This window comes from Lithobates pipiens, unplaced genomic scaffold (genome assembly GCF_037356315.1).
Source record: "Lithobates pipiens isolate NorthernLeopardFrog02 unplaced genomic scaffold, aLitPip1_a1.2 Scaffold_16, whole genome shotgun sequence".
Classification (NCBI taxonomy): Eukaryota; Metazoa; Chordata; class Amphibia; order Anura; family Ranidae; genus Lithobates; species Lithobates pipiens.
This window is the reverse complement of record NW_027507748.1, coordinates 263,397,040-263,414,288: the sequence shown is the minus strand read 5'-3', so window position 1 is coordinate 263,414,288 and position 17,249 is coordinate 263,397,040. Positions and strand designations below refer to the sequence as shown.

The following is a 17,249-nucleotide window of genomic DNA, read 5'->3' as shown; positions in this document are numbered from 1 at the left end:
AGAATCACTGGTTGGGAGATATGAAACAAGCCGTGAAATATCTGACAAAGGATCCAAATTTTTTGCATCGATCACATTTCTAAAACCGCCCGATACTCTACTACTGTTTCAGCTACTTTCGTACACAAAATCCCTGAGGTGCTCCAAGCTACATTTACTTTGTTTTGTTTTGTTTGATTCGTGGTCACTGTGCCTTTAAAGCTAAAGAGGACGAGGAAGAAACTCGGAAACAAACGAGTCCAGTCATCCTCACGAGAAGAGACCAGCTCTCAGCTCTGTGCAATGTGATGACAAGTATTCTCCACTAGAGGGGGTTCACGCTGAATTCTCGTAGCTGTAAACTGCGCAGACGCGTCTCCCTGCATAGAGGAACGGCGAGCTTTCCTTTTTCTCGGTCCCTAAGTAAATATATGAACCGTTTTTATCGCCAAACTTATACACAAACAGCATAAAAATAGGCCTCATAAAACTAACGTTTCCCTTAACAAACATGGCGCACTCGTGTGTGTGTGTTCTCCCATGAGCCTCTCCGGCGGGGAACTCCATCTCCCGGTCTCCTCTAAGGCTCGAGGGCTCCCCCTGGTGGCCGAATTGCAGTCCGCTGTGACAGGAGCCGATGACAGCAGTTGACGTGCGGAGTGCGTAGCGGGCTTTGGAGTTTACAGAGGCAACATTTACTGGGTGCGCCTGCCAATCTACCACCGACATCAATAGAAGGGACACGTGCCAGCCGAGGTGAGACACACTGGGTGACCTTCAGGAGGACACGGGAGCCGGGCACCCGGGAGGGGGGAGAAGAGGGGGGCAACGACGACACCCACAGAGTACCGGGGAGTGCCTGAGTGGGCGGGGCTCCGGTGACACCTGTCAGTGGCCGGGCACATCCGGCCAGCGGGAGGTTATTGAGGTCACAGCCGCCTCTGTACCTGAGTGCTGGTGACAGGAAGAGTGCAATCCCATCCCTGGTGTCCATCTATGCCCACTCTGGGTTTGTAGTGCCCTGACTTCTAATAGAGCACCACTACTTCTATTCTATACATCCTGGAGGGGTGGCATCTCCAGTACTGAGGGCACAGCAGGTGTCGCAGCCAGCATGACAATACATTGTATTTATGGATACAGTGCCCCCTAATTACATACTAGTTTTCCACACCAACTCCTGCCCTCATCTGATTGTACAATCTCCTTTAGATCTACCAACAACTTGCCTGATTTTATACAGATTCATTCGGTAGGTGCTCAAATGGCATATGCTTAAACTTGATCGTACAGCGATTATATGGGCAGATTAGCCATACACTGTACAATCACCTTTTTAGAACTACCAAAACCAGGTAATAGGAGGACAAACCTTAACCGCTTCCATACCGCGCAAATTCCAGCACTCCTCTCCTACATGTAATAATCAAAATTCTGTTTGCTAGAAAATTACTCAGAACCCCCAAACATTTATTTTTATCTATCTATCTATCTATCTATCTATCTATCTATCTATCTATCTATATACATATATATATTTATTTCAGCAGAGCCCCTAGGGAATAAAATGGCAGTCATTACAACTTTTTATGTCACATGGTATTTGCACAGCAATTTGTCAAATGCATTAAAAAAATAAAACAAAACTCTTTCCTGAATAAAAACAAAACAGTAAAGTTGCCCAATTTCTTTGTATAATGTGACCGATGATGTAACGCAGAGTAAATAGATGCCTAACATGTCACGCTTTAAAATTGCGCACACTCGTAGAACGGGACACAAAATTTCGGTACTTAAAAATAAGGATGAGCTCCGACGCGTTCGCATACTCCACGTGCAGAGCCCGCCAGGAAGTTGGCGCAGCGCTGCGCTAATCACAGGCAGTGAGACATTGCCCCCGATGCGCGGCTGCAGAGATCGGGCAATGTCTCACTGCCTGTGATTAGCGCAGCGCTGCGCCAACTTCTTGAGGGCTCTGCACGTGGAGCATGCGGACACGCCTGAGCTCATCCTTATTTTAACAATTTTTATAGGTAACATAGTTACATGTTTAGAGTTACAGAGGTCTTGGGCTCGAATTATTGCTCTGTCTCTAACATTTGATACCTCACATGTGTGGTTTGAAGTTGTTTACACATGCGGAAGTGACCTACGTATGCGTTTGCATATGGGGGCGCTTTAAATTATTTTAATTTTTTTAACACTTTCTCCTTTAAAAAAAAAAAAAATGTGATCACTTTTATTCCTATTACAAGGAATGTAAACATCCCTTGTAATAGGAATAGTAAATGACCGGTCCTTTTTATGAAGACCCCACATCTTTCTTCCAGGCCGCAAAGCCTGAGATCCCCAAAAAATGAACGATCTCAGGCTTTCCAGTTGAGTACCCAGCATTGTTCATTTCCGCTGGCCTGGACATGGTGTCATAACGTCGCGCCCGGGCCTCCGAGAGTCAGAGACTGCCGGGGACCATCTGTCCCTCTGAAATCTCTATGGCTAACTTCCACCGGCGGAAGTCATTTCCTGCTGCCTGTAAGAACGATCAAGTGGCTGAACAGCTGAAAAAAAATGTAGCTGCAGACATCATTCAGATATCACCACTGAAAGCCCAGGACGTCATATGACGGACTGCGGTATGGAAGCGGTTAAAGTGTAACCAAAGGCAAAACTTTTTTTTTTTTTTATAGGTTTGAACAGGGTGAAAAGGGATTACCAGCTCCTGTCAAGTTGTTATTGCTGTCTGTGTCCTTGTTAGGGATATTTTCCCTCTCTGTTTGTCTTGGTGACCGTCTTAAGTGAAACTGAAAGAAAAATCCCAAACTGTGGGCTGTCACCAGAACAGGAATAGAGAGGAAATCTTCCAGTGGGGACACTGGTTCTGGTGAGGAGGGATTTCTTCTCATTTCCTGTTTTGTGAGGGTAGGTAAAAGGGGCACCCAATGTCCAATTAGAAGCAAAATGTAGGTGAATATGCAGTCGTTTTATTGAAAATAGCAAAGCATGATAAAGCCAATGCGTTTCGGGGGAACAAAGACTTTCTTCAGGGCTGCTGCTATATGCTAGCGGTAGGTGAGGATGTATCCCAAACTGGTGTCTGTGACACCGAACACTGGAATGTTGCTGTTTACTCTGGCGGTGGCAGCATTGGGCCCCTATGCTGCCACCGCCGTAATAAACAGCAACATTACCTGAAGAAGGGGGAGTCTTTGTTCCCCCCCCCCCCGAAACATGTTGGATGCTACTTTTAATAAAACTACTACATATTCACTTTCAATTTGCTTCTAAGTTGAATACCGGGTGCTTCTTTTACCTAGCCTCACAAGCATTTGCTCACTGCCGCCCTTTTGTCGAGTAGGGCTGGATTCTTCGGGAGAAAACTCTTCCAACCTGCTCCCATTATCACCCACTCATAGACCCTCCACCGAGTGCGACAGTCCAGCGTGGTCTATAACCTTTTAGAGCTGTTTTGGTTATGGGACAGGAAGTGAAGAGAAATCTCCCCTACGGGACACAGATAGGGAGGGGGAAAAATTGACAGGGGTTATAATCCTCTTTTACTATATCCCTCCCAAAAAGTTTTGCCGTTAGCTCTACTTTAAAGTCGAACTAAACTAAACTTTCATTTTGAATAGCGTAAGAGGGGGGGTGGGTTTTAACCCCTGCCAATTTTTTTTTGTTATCTTTTCTCTTGGGGAGAGTTCCCTTTACTTCCTGTCCCATAGCCAAAACAGGAAAATCTCTCCAAAGTGAAGTATCCCCATTGGAAGGTTTCCTTTGTATTCCTGCTCTGGTAACAACCCATAATGTGTGATTTTCTTTCACTTTCATTCTTGGTGATATTGGTGACCAGGAAAATCTCCCTAATGGGGGCACAGACACTATACATTTTGATTGTAAAATCTACCGTCAACTATGTAGTATGAGGGCCTGCCTGATTAGATACGAATTGAATGTTTTGTTTAGGTTTATCTCCATATTATTTGGTTTGAGTAATGCTAAATGAGATTGCACAATCAGATTGTATAGTCTTTCTAAAGCTGATCATACTTTCTTCTATTAGATTGTACAATCTCTGGCTAATCACTTTTTGATTTACCACCAGTATGGGGTCTACCTAAGTTTTGTGTTCAATTTATATCTTCTTCGGCAGGCCCTTGCACTACACAATTGACGGTAGACCTGGAGGAGATTGTACACTGAGGTTGTTTAGTGTATAGCCAGATGTATTCTTCACAGAATCTGATAATATAATTAGATGTCTGAAAAGTCACACAAGGGGGGTTATTTACGAAAGGCAAATCCACTTTACACTGAAAGTGCACTTGGAAGTGCAGTCGCTCTAAATCTAAGCCCTCCTTGTACACACGGTCGGAGATTCCGACAACCAAATATGTCGGAGTAATTCCGACGGATTAATTCCGGAAGAGGTCCGGAAGTGATGTTGCATACACACGGTCGGACTAAGTTGTCGGAAAATCCGATTGTACATAACGTGATGACGTTATTTCGTTAGGACGGGACTACGTTCAGGCTAGTAGCCAATAGCTTTGGTCTAGGAATTTGATGGTGAGCATGCGTGGCACTTTGTCCGTCGTCAGGCTACACATGATCGGAGTATGTCCGATCAAAGCATTTTGTCGGAAAATTTTACCGGCAAGTTGGAAAAGTTGGTCCGTCGGATAGTCCGACGGAAACAGTCCGATGGAGGCCACACACAGTCGGAATATCCGACAAGACGGTCCGATAGGACACATTCCGTCGGAATCTCCGACCGTGTGTACAAGGGCTTAGGGGTAGATCTGAAATGAGGGGAAGCTCTGCTGATTTTATCATCCAATCATGTACAAGCTAAAATTATGTTTTTTATTTTCCTTGCATGTCCCTCTCGGATCTACAGCGACTTTACTTCCAAGTGCACTTACAGTGCAAAGTGGAGTTTCCTTTAGTAAATAACCCCCAATGTGTCATGAACCAATTTCAAGCAAAACCAATCAATTAAATCAAAATTATTTGGATTGGTCTATTAAAGATATGACTTGTTTATTGTGCATCGAACAATCTTTTCTATCTTCTGATATTTTTTCCTATCGTATTTTTTGTATATAAATCATTCTGCGTATGGCCACCATAAGGTCCTTGTCACACATACAGGAGCCAATCAGTCTAGCACAGTGATGGCGAACCTTGGCACCCCAGATGTTTTGGAACTACATTTCCCATGATGCTCAACTACACTGCAGAGTGCATTAGCATCATGGGAAATGTAGTTCCAAAACATCTGGGGTGCCAGGGTTCGCCATCACTGGTCTAGCACATGGATGGAGAATATACAAACTCTATGTAGATAGTGTCCTGGCTGCAATTTGATTCGGGGGCCCCAGTGCCCCAAGAGTGCTAACCACTTTGCCGCTGTGCTGACTTAGAGTGGCTAAAAGAATTAGCGTTCCAGATAATATACTTTAGTCAAAATCGTGTAGCATTGGGGTTGTTTTACTAAAACTGGAGAGTGGGAAATCTGGTGCATCTCAGCATAGAAACCAATCAGCTTCCAGATTTTTGATTGAATAAGTTGAAGTTAGAAGCTGATTGGCTACCATACATAGCTGCACCAGATTTTGCATGCTCCAGTTTTAGTAAATAAACCCCACAATGTCACGTTCATCTGGATTGAGAATTAAAGTGAAACTTTTTTTATTTTTTTATTATTGGAGTAGATAGGGAAGGGTGAGAACCCCTGTCAGGTTTTATTGCTGTCCAGGTACTCATTAAGTTGATTTCCTCTCAATTCCTGTTCTGGATACACTACAAGTAGTGAAAGGAAGTCTCTCCAATGTGAGCGAAGTCACCTGACCTGACAGTTGTCCCCTGTGGGATGTTTCCCCTCTATTACTGATCTGGTGACAACTATGATAATTTAAAGTATTACTGAAGGCAAAACTTTTTGTTTTGGAGGCCATGGAGACGGCCTAGAGCCCTTGTCAAGTTTCTATTGCTATCTGTGCTCCTATTAAGGAGATTCACCTTCTCCATTTGTCCTGTTTGCTTATGTCAGTGATGGAGAACCTTGGCACCCCAGATGTTTTGGAACTACATTTCCAATGATGCTCAACTACACTGCAGAGTGCAAGAGAATCATGGGAAATGTAGTTCCAGAACATCTGGAGTGCCAAGGTTCGCCATCACTGGCCTATGTCATCATCAAAAATGAAAGTAAAAGATAATCCCCAATTTTTCCCCCACAAAAGTAGTAGACGGGAAATCTTCCAATGGGGACACTAGTTCTGGTGACCTGGGAGGTAAGAGAGTAGTAGGGCTTCCCCCTCATTTCCTGTTTTGGCCACAGGACAGGAAGTGAAGGTAACCCCCCCCCCCCTCCCCATGATGGGAAAAATAAACCTTACAGGGGTTATAACCCCCCCTTTCTCTATCCAAAATGAAAAAAAAGTTTTGCCTATAGTTCTACTTTACATAATGTATCTATTGGCCCTTTGAGAACAGAACTTACACTTTATAGTGTTATACTCTTATAGAGGAACTCAAGGCAGATAGGTATATAATCTTGGGATTCATACATTCCTGCCAGGCAGTACAGCCAGGTCCGTGACCTCACTTTTATCCTCTGTGATTAATTACTGTAGCTTGGTCACTAATCCACCCCAGTCTGTGGATTGGACCATGGAGTATCATTATTACGTCTGCCCTTATGGGATTTACAGCTCTGTATATGGCATCAGAACCTGATTGATTCACTTCTATCTTCTCCCAGTCAGGGCCATAGGATTCAGAGACTATTGGGTATACTGCCACCTACAGGAGATTTTGGACACTGTCAAACCTAAAAACAGCGATCAGCATTATATAGCCAATTCTACTCCCAGCATTCCTCAGTTTTTTTGCTAGTGTCTTAGGAGGATGGACATCTTTTCATTAGTGAGTAAAGTGTAACTGTCTTTTTTTTTTTTTGTAGCTATATTTTTCTGCATTCAAGATTATTATTATTATTATTATTATTATTTTTTATTTAATCATGATTCTACTACCTGCTGCTTGAGCTGGTCTCTATGCGCATCTATCCAGGTTGGTTAAGCCCTTTTTCACACTGGCGTGGGTTCAAAGTTGCATGACTTTCAATCCGACATCCCTGCGCAACTTCATCGCAGCTTGCATACCACTTCTTTAACATCAAATGCAAGTCGCTCTGAAGTCGCACCAATTAGAACAATTCCATTGCCATTAATGGGGCGTGACTTGTCGTGCAAATTTGAACTCTCAAGTCGCATGACAAGTCGTGGCAGTGTGAACCGGGGCTAAAGCAAAAGCTTTGGAAGTCCTACCCAAACCTGACAATTTCAAGGCTAACCTGGATTGTAGTCTTCAGGTTAATGCTGAGGGGTTGAGCACTGATGTAATCCCTTAGGTGGAATGTCGCACACATGCGCTCTTCCTACCACCAATAATTATGAAGTAACACATTACTGCCATTGCTCCTCATCATCCGTGGCTCTGTTGGTCTTTGTTGCCCGTCTTCATCATTCTGATCCTTTCCTGCTTTCAGTTTTTTAAGTATTCAAGGCCTAGCTGGATACCTTGAGCAATGGTGCTCCATTGTTGCAGCACAACATGTCAGATCCCAGGTACACAGGGAGCGATTTAGCTGTAAAGGGTCCCCTCAGGTTAGGATCCACAAACAACACCAGTCCTGCCTGTAGTGCCTGACACTGACAGCCTGGAATGTTGTCCTCTGCTTGTGACCCTGCACTCCTCAGTCTACCCTCTGTTAGGCCTGACCCCCTTCCCTTATCCTGGAAGGATTTTACCACATTTATACAGGATTTCATGGGCCAAGTTGTAATCTGGATTGCTTTCTCTGACCACAGAGGCCTTAAGTGGACCTCCACCCCCTTCGCAGCAGAATCAATATTTGTTTGGCTGCAGAGACTTTGGGGTAGATTTACTAAAACGGGTGCATTCAGAATTTAGTGCAGCTGAGCATGGTAGCCAGTCAGCTTCTAACCTCAGCTTGTTCAATTAAGCTTTGGCAATAAAACCTGGAAGCTCGTTGGTTTCTATGCAAAAGTGAGCCTGATTTTGCACTCTCCAGCTTTAGTAAATAAACCCCTATAATGTCTGATGCTGAGACTCGGAAATTCTTAATGGATGACATTGCCAATGAGGAGTTGCAGGCTGCTGCCATTACTTTCAAGTGTGGCTTAGACATGACGTCAGGGATGTCAAACAGTGTTAATTTCATCTACTAAAATTACTAAAACATTTTAGTCGACTAAATGAATACTATTTTAGTCGACTAAAATCCAACTAAAACTAAAACAATTGAGATGACTAGAATACGACTAAAATTAAAATGGAATTTTAGTCAAAAGACTAATGCCTTGTACACACGGTCGTACATTCCGACCACAAAATCCGTCAGATTTTTTCCAACGAATTTTGTCCGAAACTTGTGTTGCAAGTACACACGGTCGGACAAAGTTGTCGGAAAATCCGATCGTTTGGAACGTGGTGACGTTCGTTGCGTACGACGGGACAACGTAGAGGCTAGTAGCCAATTGCCTTTGTCTCGTAATCTGATCATGCGTGGCACTTTGTCCGTTGGAATTCAACATAAACGATTGGAAAAAGTCAGATCGGATTTTTTTGTCGGAAAATTTGAGATCCTGCTTTCCGACGGAAAAAGTTTGATAGAGCCCAAACCCGATCAGATTTTCCAACAATATAATCCGATCGGACCTTTTCCGTCTGAATTTCCGACCGTGTGTACAGGGCATAAGACTAAAACTAAATTGAAATTTGACTTCAAAATTAACACTGGCCTTTAGTGCATGTTCGTACCTCAATACTTTAAATAATATCATGAGATTTTTCACTCCAGCAGTATATAATGAATTTGGAAATTGTAGAGAAATGTTAACTAATGCATTACAATTTAATTACACCCATTTGATTTCAGACGACTAAAATGTACTGGAGATTTATTTGACTAAATACGACTAAAATGGGACTAAAACTAAAATGCCATTTTAGTCCTAAAATTAAAACTAAATCGAAATTTGCTGCCAAAATTAACACTGATGTCAAATCCCAAGAACGAAGTAGTGATTCTGGTTTCAGAGTGATTCAGAAAAGAGAATTTTCTGCAAAGGTCATGTGTCCATGGCCTTTGGACTTGTGTCAGTGGCATCAGTTTGGGACGCTTCTGAGATCATTCAGAATTCACTGACCGCTTCATTTTACCTGCAGTTAATCTCATTCTTGAATATGACCTGCTTCAAGCAGGTTTTGCCTTCCCATAGACTTTCAGTAACTCACAGCAACAAACTAGAATCCACCTTGCACTGGTCTCTTGATTTAAACGTAATGAGTTCTATTTGATGGCTTCATGGTGGGAATTCTTTTCTTCTGTGAGTTCCCGTGCTGAACACTCATAAATATGGTGGGCCCCACTGATGTGCCATCATCTTGGCTGCAAAAACAGTTGACACTCATGAATTCGAGCTTCTTATTGAATAAACTGTAATTATACTTATTGGGCTTCATTCCCCACTCTCCACTCTGCTTAGATCTTCACACCTTGCCCTCCCCCACACATCATCTTCTACAAACTCTGTCAGGACAGTCGGAGTATGAACTCTGCAAAAGTGCTAGATGGAGATTGGGGTACGCATGAGCAGGTGGAGTTGGACTTGACAGTGAAGAATTTGAAGAAGAGGCTTTGTGTCTTCAAGTAGGTCATACAGTGAAGGTGTCGGCCGACTAGGGAAAGGTAAGCATATGACTTGGATGAGGGGGTATGGATGGATATCAAAGCCCAATTATTGTAAGTGCACTAAAAGAGCAGTTACATTAAAGTGTGCCATAGATGGATTCAATCTTGGCCGGTTCAACAGGGATACCGCTATGGGGAGGCTGGTTGCACTGAAGTCAATCCATCGAACGACCTTAGTACAACCAGCCGTCAAAGGCAATAGCACTTCGGGAGGGATTCTCCCATCAGCACTGACTGTGTTGATGGGGGAATCGAGCAATTTTCATTCTTGCATCCATCTATGGCTAGCCTAAGGATGATAAAGATGTTAGAGGGCAGTTGTCCATGCACAATTTGACTGCTTTTAGCAACCAGGTCCCTAAACATATTTAGTCTATAAAGAAGGGGGCGGAAGGCGTGCTACAGAAACCTCTGGTGCCAGCTTATCAGGTTTATATCAGATGTATTGGACAAGGTTTCCAACATCTCTGGTCATACAGTATGTCCTCCACCCAAACACCCTTGTCCAATGGTGATTGATGGAGTCCCATGGACATTAAATCATCTCTTAATCTGGAGGTTCCACTGTTGTCTAACGTTATTAATGTTTAATGGTAACCATACATGGAACTATTTCATATAAGATCTTATTGTCAATAGACTTACTGACCAATGGGAAATCTAATTGTTTGATGCTGGATGGACAGGTGTCTTTATTCAACCTTACTATGATGCGCCATTGACTCAACGATCATCTTAAATGATCTACTTTCCTAAATCCATGTTTTCAATTTAGACCGATCATAATAATTTCCAATAAATGTATCTGCTTTGCTTAAAATCCATTGCACAGTATGTATCTTTTCGATAGTGCATAGATCCGATCATAGTATCTGAATTTGGAAAGAATTGTTCAATCAGATGGTAACGTGTATGGCCACCACTAGTGTTTCTTCTATTTAAACAAAGGATCACTTGCTACCTACGAACTAGATGGTCATTTATCCTATGATTTCGTTTCATGACTAAAGGAGTAGAAAATTTTTACTTTGTAAAGAATGTTTATATAGCTTAGATAGGGGTATAAACAAGCAAAAAAAATTATAAAAAAATCCAGATTTTAATTCTCTTTCATCTGGGGTATTCAAATAAGCAATTTCACCCTTCACTAATGTAAGCGAGCATCTACTCCTTTAATAAATCAACCGCACGGTGTCATGTGCACCTCCCACACACATAACAGTTTTTGCATAATTCAGCTGGAATCTAGGGACATGTACAATGAGACTTTGGTGGTTACCTTTAGATTCCCCTTTCTCATAATGATAAGTATTGAATTGTTTGCCGGCTTGCACATGTTTTGCTTTCTTTTTGAGCTTTCTATGTGGAAATTTCTATCCTGTTCATTTTCACAAATTTTTGATTAGTAAAATATGGAAACAGTTTGTGTGTGAGATGTGAGGAATATTTGCAGAACTGGAGTGTTGTAACATCAGCGAGCTAATGATTGCAACATAGCTGGGATTATTGTGAGCCCCCTCCCCTCCTACCCCTTCGTTAATGTGTGTGCTATGCAAGGTGTCTCAAAAAAGCTAGAGGAAATCAGTCTGGTTTAGTATTTAATAAATGCTTACAAAACATTGCATATATATATATATATATATATATATATATATATATATATATATATATATATATATATATATATATATATATATATATATATATATAGAGAGAGAGAGATATAGATATATAATATACATTTTGGTGTGTTAATGATGATGTTTTCAGTTATAAATGATTTCAACCACTTGACCTCTGGAAAGGCTTTACCCTCTTCATGAGTATTTTTTTTTACGATTCAGCACTGCTCTATTTTAACTGGTAATTGCGCGGTCATGCAACCCTGTACGCAAATTAAATTGATATCACTGTTTTTCAGGGAGCGGCCCATCCATTAAGGGTGCACAGGCACCCCACCTCTCTCATGCCACCCCCCTATATGTTAATCATCCATGGCCACCCCCTATTTAGGCTCTAATAGGCTTCAAAAAATGTGGACTCGGAACGGAGAGCATTGTGCTCGGAGCCCACCTGGGTATGTTAGAAAAGCAAATGGATATTTGCTTTTCTAACACTGAACCGTCTCTCAGCCAATCAGGAACTGCAGTTCTAATACCCGTCACATGATTGGCTGAAGGCACAGGTGATCCTATTGGATGCCAAGCAGAAGGGAAGAAGAGGCGCACGGGAAGCATGGAGGACACGGGACAGGAGCCATCGCCTGACCCACTGCCCGTTCCACAGCTCACTGCTGTCATCCGCTGCTTGACCCGCCATCAAGATGGGGTAAGTGCCAGTCAGACAACGAGCGGGCTGGGGGTAACAGTGAAGCTGCATTTGATGGGGCGGAGTGGCTGAATCTAATTATCACTAGGTTTTTTATTTTTTTGCTATGAATACGAAAAAAATTTACAGCTTTTTCTTAGTTTCTGTTTTACAAACAAATTATTTTTCTATAATTTTAGGCCAAAATGTATTCTGCTACATCTCCTTGGTAAAAATAACCAAAAACAGTGCATATTATTTAGTCTGTGTGAAAGTTGTACAGTCTACAAATTCTCGCACTAAAAGGGCAGGACCGTACAAATACCCCCCCCAAATTACCCCTTTTTGGAAAGTAGACCGTCCAAGGTATTTAGTTAGGGATCAGGGATACTGATTGGTGACAGTATAAAATAAAAACATTTTAAATCGTTTTTTACTTCACTGCACCTCAACGTATGGGTATGTCGCAGCGCCTGGGGGAGCCAAGTGAGTAAAGTGGAATACACGTAATTACATTTTTATTTTTTTTTGTATTTGACACAGTGGTATTGCTATACCTACATACTGTACATTTACATTCTGTTCTGCATAGAACCCTACTGTCCATATAGAGCTTAAACAAATGCATCTGCCCTTCAGAGATCTACAATGTACAGATGTGAAAGTACTGTGCATTGTTGTGTGCTGCTTTGCCTAAAAAAAAGTGTGTAAGGCCAATTTCACACTACAGCGACTTGAAAGTCACGCGATTTTGATGCAATTTTAGGGAATGCCTGTGTAAACTCGAGGTCTATGGACCTCATCACGCATCAAAGTCAGACCAAAGTAGTACAGGGACTACTTTGAAGTTGGTGCCACTCAAAGTCACAGAGATATGAATGGTTATCATTGGGAATCATGGGGTACAACTTGTCATTCGACTCTCATGTCAAAAGTCGCAGAAAAAGTTGCACAAGTGTGAAAGGGGCCTAACAAATTTTGTTTTCAATCTAGGCGCCTACTAAAAAAGTTAGGAGCCAGTTTTTTAACTAACAAAGCTTATGGATGAACATGTTACATGTTTTGGAAGATGAACTTATCCTTTTAACCCTTGCCAGAGACATTTTTGCATTTTTCTCATAGAATACCCACTTAAAGTGGAGGACCACCCTAAAAAAAATATATAAAAACAATCCTTTTAAATACATTAAAAAACATTTGAAAAAAAAAATATTTAACTTCCCAGAAATGCCTGTTGCTAGGCAGATCGTCCTAATCTGCCTGTTCCTATTCTGCGGTGATCTTCAGTCTTCTCCTCACGTTGTCTTCTGGGGAATGGGGCGCGCGTGTGTGTTTCCCAGATCACAGCACCCCATTCACAAAGCGATGCTTGATTTGCGAATGCGTAGTAGGAAACGGGCAGTGAAGACGCAAGGCTCCACTGCCTGTTTTTCTTAGCACGAATGGCGGCGCCTGGACCCAAGGGACGCGTCTGCTCAGGCAGTCGACATCGCGGGCACCCTGGATAGATAAGTGTGCTTATAAAAAGTCATCAGCTACAGTGTTTGTAGCTGCTGACTTTTAAAAATGTTTTTCTTCAGCTGGCCCTCCCCTTTAAGGAACGGGCCTAACACCCAATTACACAATTCCCTATTGCCACACTATTTTGAGACAGAGCCACCTAGTGGCAGACTAGTGCATTGACATGCATTGCATTTGTACTGAACTGTCATTCAGAATGTGCACTGAGGTCCGCAGAAATGAACATGGATGTATAAGTGTGAAACGGGTATATCCAAACCCAAACCAAAAAACGTATATTTGATTTAATTTATATTGCCATCTGTTCACTGTTATACTCTGCAATGTTACACTTACTGGTCCATAGTGTGATGACTGCATTCGTTTTATTTTATTAAGCTTCTTTTGCTTTATTTTTACGTGGTAATTATACAAAAAACACACCTCAAGTACTTGGGTTGTTGCATCACTTTTCCATGGTATCTATGGCGGAGCATGGTTGTTACCCTAGGCCAGTGATTGCAAACCTTGGCACCCCAGGTGTTTTGGAACTACATTTCCCATAATGCTCCACTACATTGCAGAGTGCATGACCATCATGGGAAATGTCGTTCCAAAACATCTGGGGTGCCGAGGTTCACCATCACTGCCCTAGGCTGCTCTGCTGATATGGACTACAAATATGTCCATATCTCTTCATCTCCATTGCATTGGAGGGCAGGGTACTTGGTAGATAACAGATAGCTAGGAAGGAAGATATTCTGTGTAGCTCACAGGAAGTAACAAGGGCGCTTAAGGGAGGAATATAGCCAAATATTTTTTGGCCATTTCTCTTATGGATTACAGGAGTGCAGTTCATTCTGCACTCCTGAGACCCATTTTCAGTCTACAGTCGGCTGGCATCACTCAGCCGGTCCAGACCCTTGATTGTTCCGGACTTTACAGTCCGGGTCCAACAAGAGGCCTGGACCAGTAGCTGGCTCAGCCTCTGTGAGCCACTGAGAACCTCAGCCAGCCCCTCCCACCCCCTCCACAGCCTGGTGCTCCAGGCAGAACAGAGAGCCAATGACAGTCACGGCTATCTGCTCAGAGCAGAGAGGAAAACTGAGTGATCAGCTGTGTTTAATCGCTCAGCTCTCAGTGTAGAGGCGGTGGGGGACAGATTGATGCTGCATCCATCTAAGTTAGTACAAATGTTTTTTTTGTTTTGTTTTTTATACCTGAACTTCTCTTTAAATTATTAGCATGATCAGCAGTTTTTCTTCTGCTTTTTTTTAAGCTAATGCAGCCACCATATCTAAGGGCTACATGCTGCAATATAATACACTTTTGGTTGATGATTGGATACAGCCACTGTTTGACTTTCATTCATGCTTGATGAAGGGGTCCTCTTTGGCCTCAAAATGTTGCAAACCTTTGCGTTTATGAGATCACTTTAACTTTTTTGGATGCTATTTGATGATCTGTAGTATGTTTGCAATGTATACTTTACCCCACTGAGTGAATTTGCACTGTGGATGGGCCAGCTCTGATAAATGTATGCAGCTAGTTTACATCATACCCATTACCTTTTAAGCTTAAAGGGGAAGTCCACCCTAAGGGCTAGTTTACACTTGCTTCAAAACAAGGCTTCGGACACTTGTCAAAGCTCTCTGAACACCAGTCAGAGCTCCTGTCACTAAATAAAATGGTTAGCTTACAGTCCAGTTTACACCTTTTGCCTGGTGCTTCTGTAGAGCTTTGATGAGCCTTTGGTGGGGCTTCGATGAGGCCTTGGTGAGGCTTTGTGTGTGGCTTCGATGAGGCTTCAAGCAAGTTTTGCCATAGACTTCTATAGAGGCTTTAAAGATGCTTTTGAAGCACCACTAAAGCAACATGGGGTATAATTTTGAAGCAAAAGCGAAGTGTAAAGATGACTGTAAGCTAACCATTTTATTTAGCGACAGGGGCTTTGACTAGCGTTCAGAGAGCTTTAACAAAGCCTGTCCAAAGCCTTGTTTTGAAGCAAGTGTAAACTAGCCCTTAATGTGCGTAGAAGCCGAAGCAAGTGTAAATGAGCCCTAACACTAAAATTCCTGCATCTACAGACATCCACAATCTAACACTAACCTATCTAGCCCTCGGGTATACATACCTTTTTTGAAGCCGATCCGTTCCGGTCTCCAGCGGCGGAAGCTCTGCAGAGGACACAGCCGACAGCTGTGAAATGAATGGGGAGTGATGTCACCCATAGAGTTTCTATGGGGCTTCCATTGTTGGATGTGTCCTCTGCAGCCGCTTACACAGTGAAGCCTCGGCTGACAGATCAGTGTGCGATCGGGTCGGGTCGGCTTCAGAAAAGGTATGTATACTGATTTCTTCTGTACAGGGCTAGATAGGTTAGTGTTAGATCGTGGGTGCCTGTAGATGTGGAGATTTTAGTGTTAGGGTGGATTTAACACCGGTTTGGTGGTCGCTATAAGTTGTTAGTGAATTGCTGTACCTATCTTGTATAATTATTATTTTATTATTTCTGTCCTTTTCTTTCCCAGTAGTAAAGTTAAGTTGGACAAGCTTGTTACTTACAGAAATGTGCAGTGACACTGGTGAGCGTGTTAAGAATGGGTCATTGTTTGATTTATAGCTATGTGCTGGGTGAATGGGTCACAGAAAGAAATGTGTGCGGGGCCTTGTCTGCTACAGTGGAGAGAAAAGCCAAAGGGGCACGTCCACATTTTATTTAATAAAAGTTCGTTTTAAAGGTCGATTTTTTTTATTTTTATTTTAAAGCAAAGGTTGTTCATTGTAATTATTGAATTTTCTGGAAGGCTTTCTGTATAAATGAAACGTATGTTAACCATGAGTTGTGTAGTTAGTACACCTGTAAAATAATAGATGAGTTCTAGGCTGATATATAATAGCCCTGTGAAGTTGCCGTCCAGTAAAGATCGCTCTTACCGCGCACTGTCCTCCTGTTTTCAGCTGTCGAACACATCACTTAAATTTCACTGCTAAGCTCGATTCCCCCCTCCCTCCCGCACACTACACACCAAAACACAAACACAGCCTCCATGCTTCTGTATCCGCTGAGCTAAATAGGGCTTGTGACTCACATCCACTGGCCTGCCTTTCATAGCTGCTCAGTTCAGTCTGTGATAACCAGTACCATTAGGACACTCATTCAGTAGACAAATGCCTTATGTTAATAAACGAACAATATAGATCTTTTTTTTTATTATTATACATGATTCAGTGTATAGAGATTGATTTACATATTCAAAACTTGCTATTGGACAGATCAGTATGGATGTCCTGACTTTTTCATACTCTTTCTATAACTGAGCTTTTACTTTACTTCACCCCATTGTCCCCTGACTTTTCTGTCGAGTTCAATATCACAGCTATCAGTCCCTGTGCTTATATCAGGGTGCTAGGTGTGATCCTGGACTCTGACCCCCTCCTTTCAGCTCTATAACACTGTCTAAGGCCTGGTTCACAGTGGTGCGATAATCGCCCCGACTTTAAGAGCACAAGTCGCATGACATGTAGAAATCTATGTTTCCCTTTGAGAGCTATCTTAACTTGTCGGACTTGTGTCGGCCCGACTTTTAAAAAAGTTTCTGCACTACTTTGGTCTGACTTGAGTCCGATTTCAGCCCATTGAATTTAATTGAAGTTGCATCCAAGTTGGATCAAAGGC

General features: G+C 42.4%; 1 protein-coding gene across 2 annotated transcripts in view; it reads left to right on the top strand.

The window, feature by feature from the left end:
* The first annotated feature begins 574 nt into the window (after nucleotides 1-574).
* The window catches only part of TFEB (transcription factor EB), a 97,037-nt gene continuing 80,362 nt past the window's right edge, over nucleotides 575-17,249 (top strand). Inside the window, exons 1-2 of one of the 2 annotated variants that reach the window (XM_077481366.1) lie at nucleotides 575-735; nucleotides 9,558-9,760. The gene's annotated coding sequence lies outside the window, so the exon portion shown is untranslated. The remainder of the gene's footprint in view (nucleotides 736-9,557; nucleotides 9,761-17,249) is intronic. The other variant, XM_077481365.1, reaches the window with a different exon arrangement.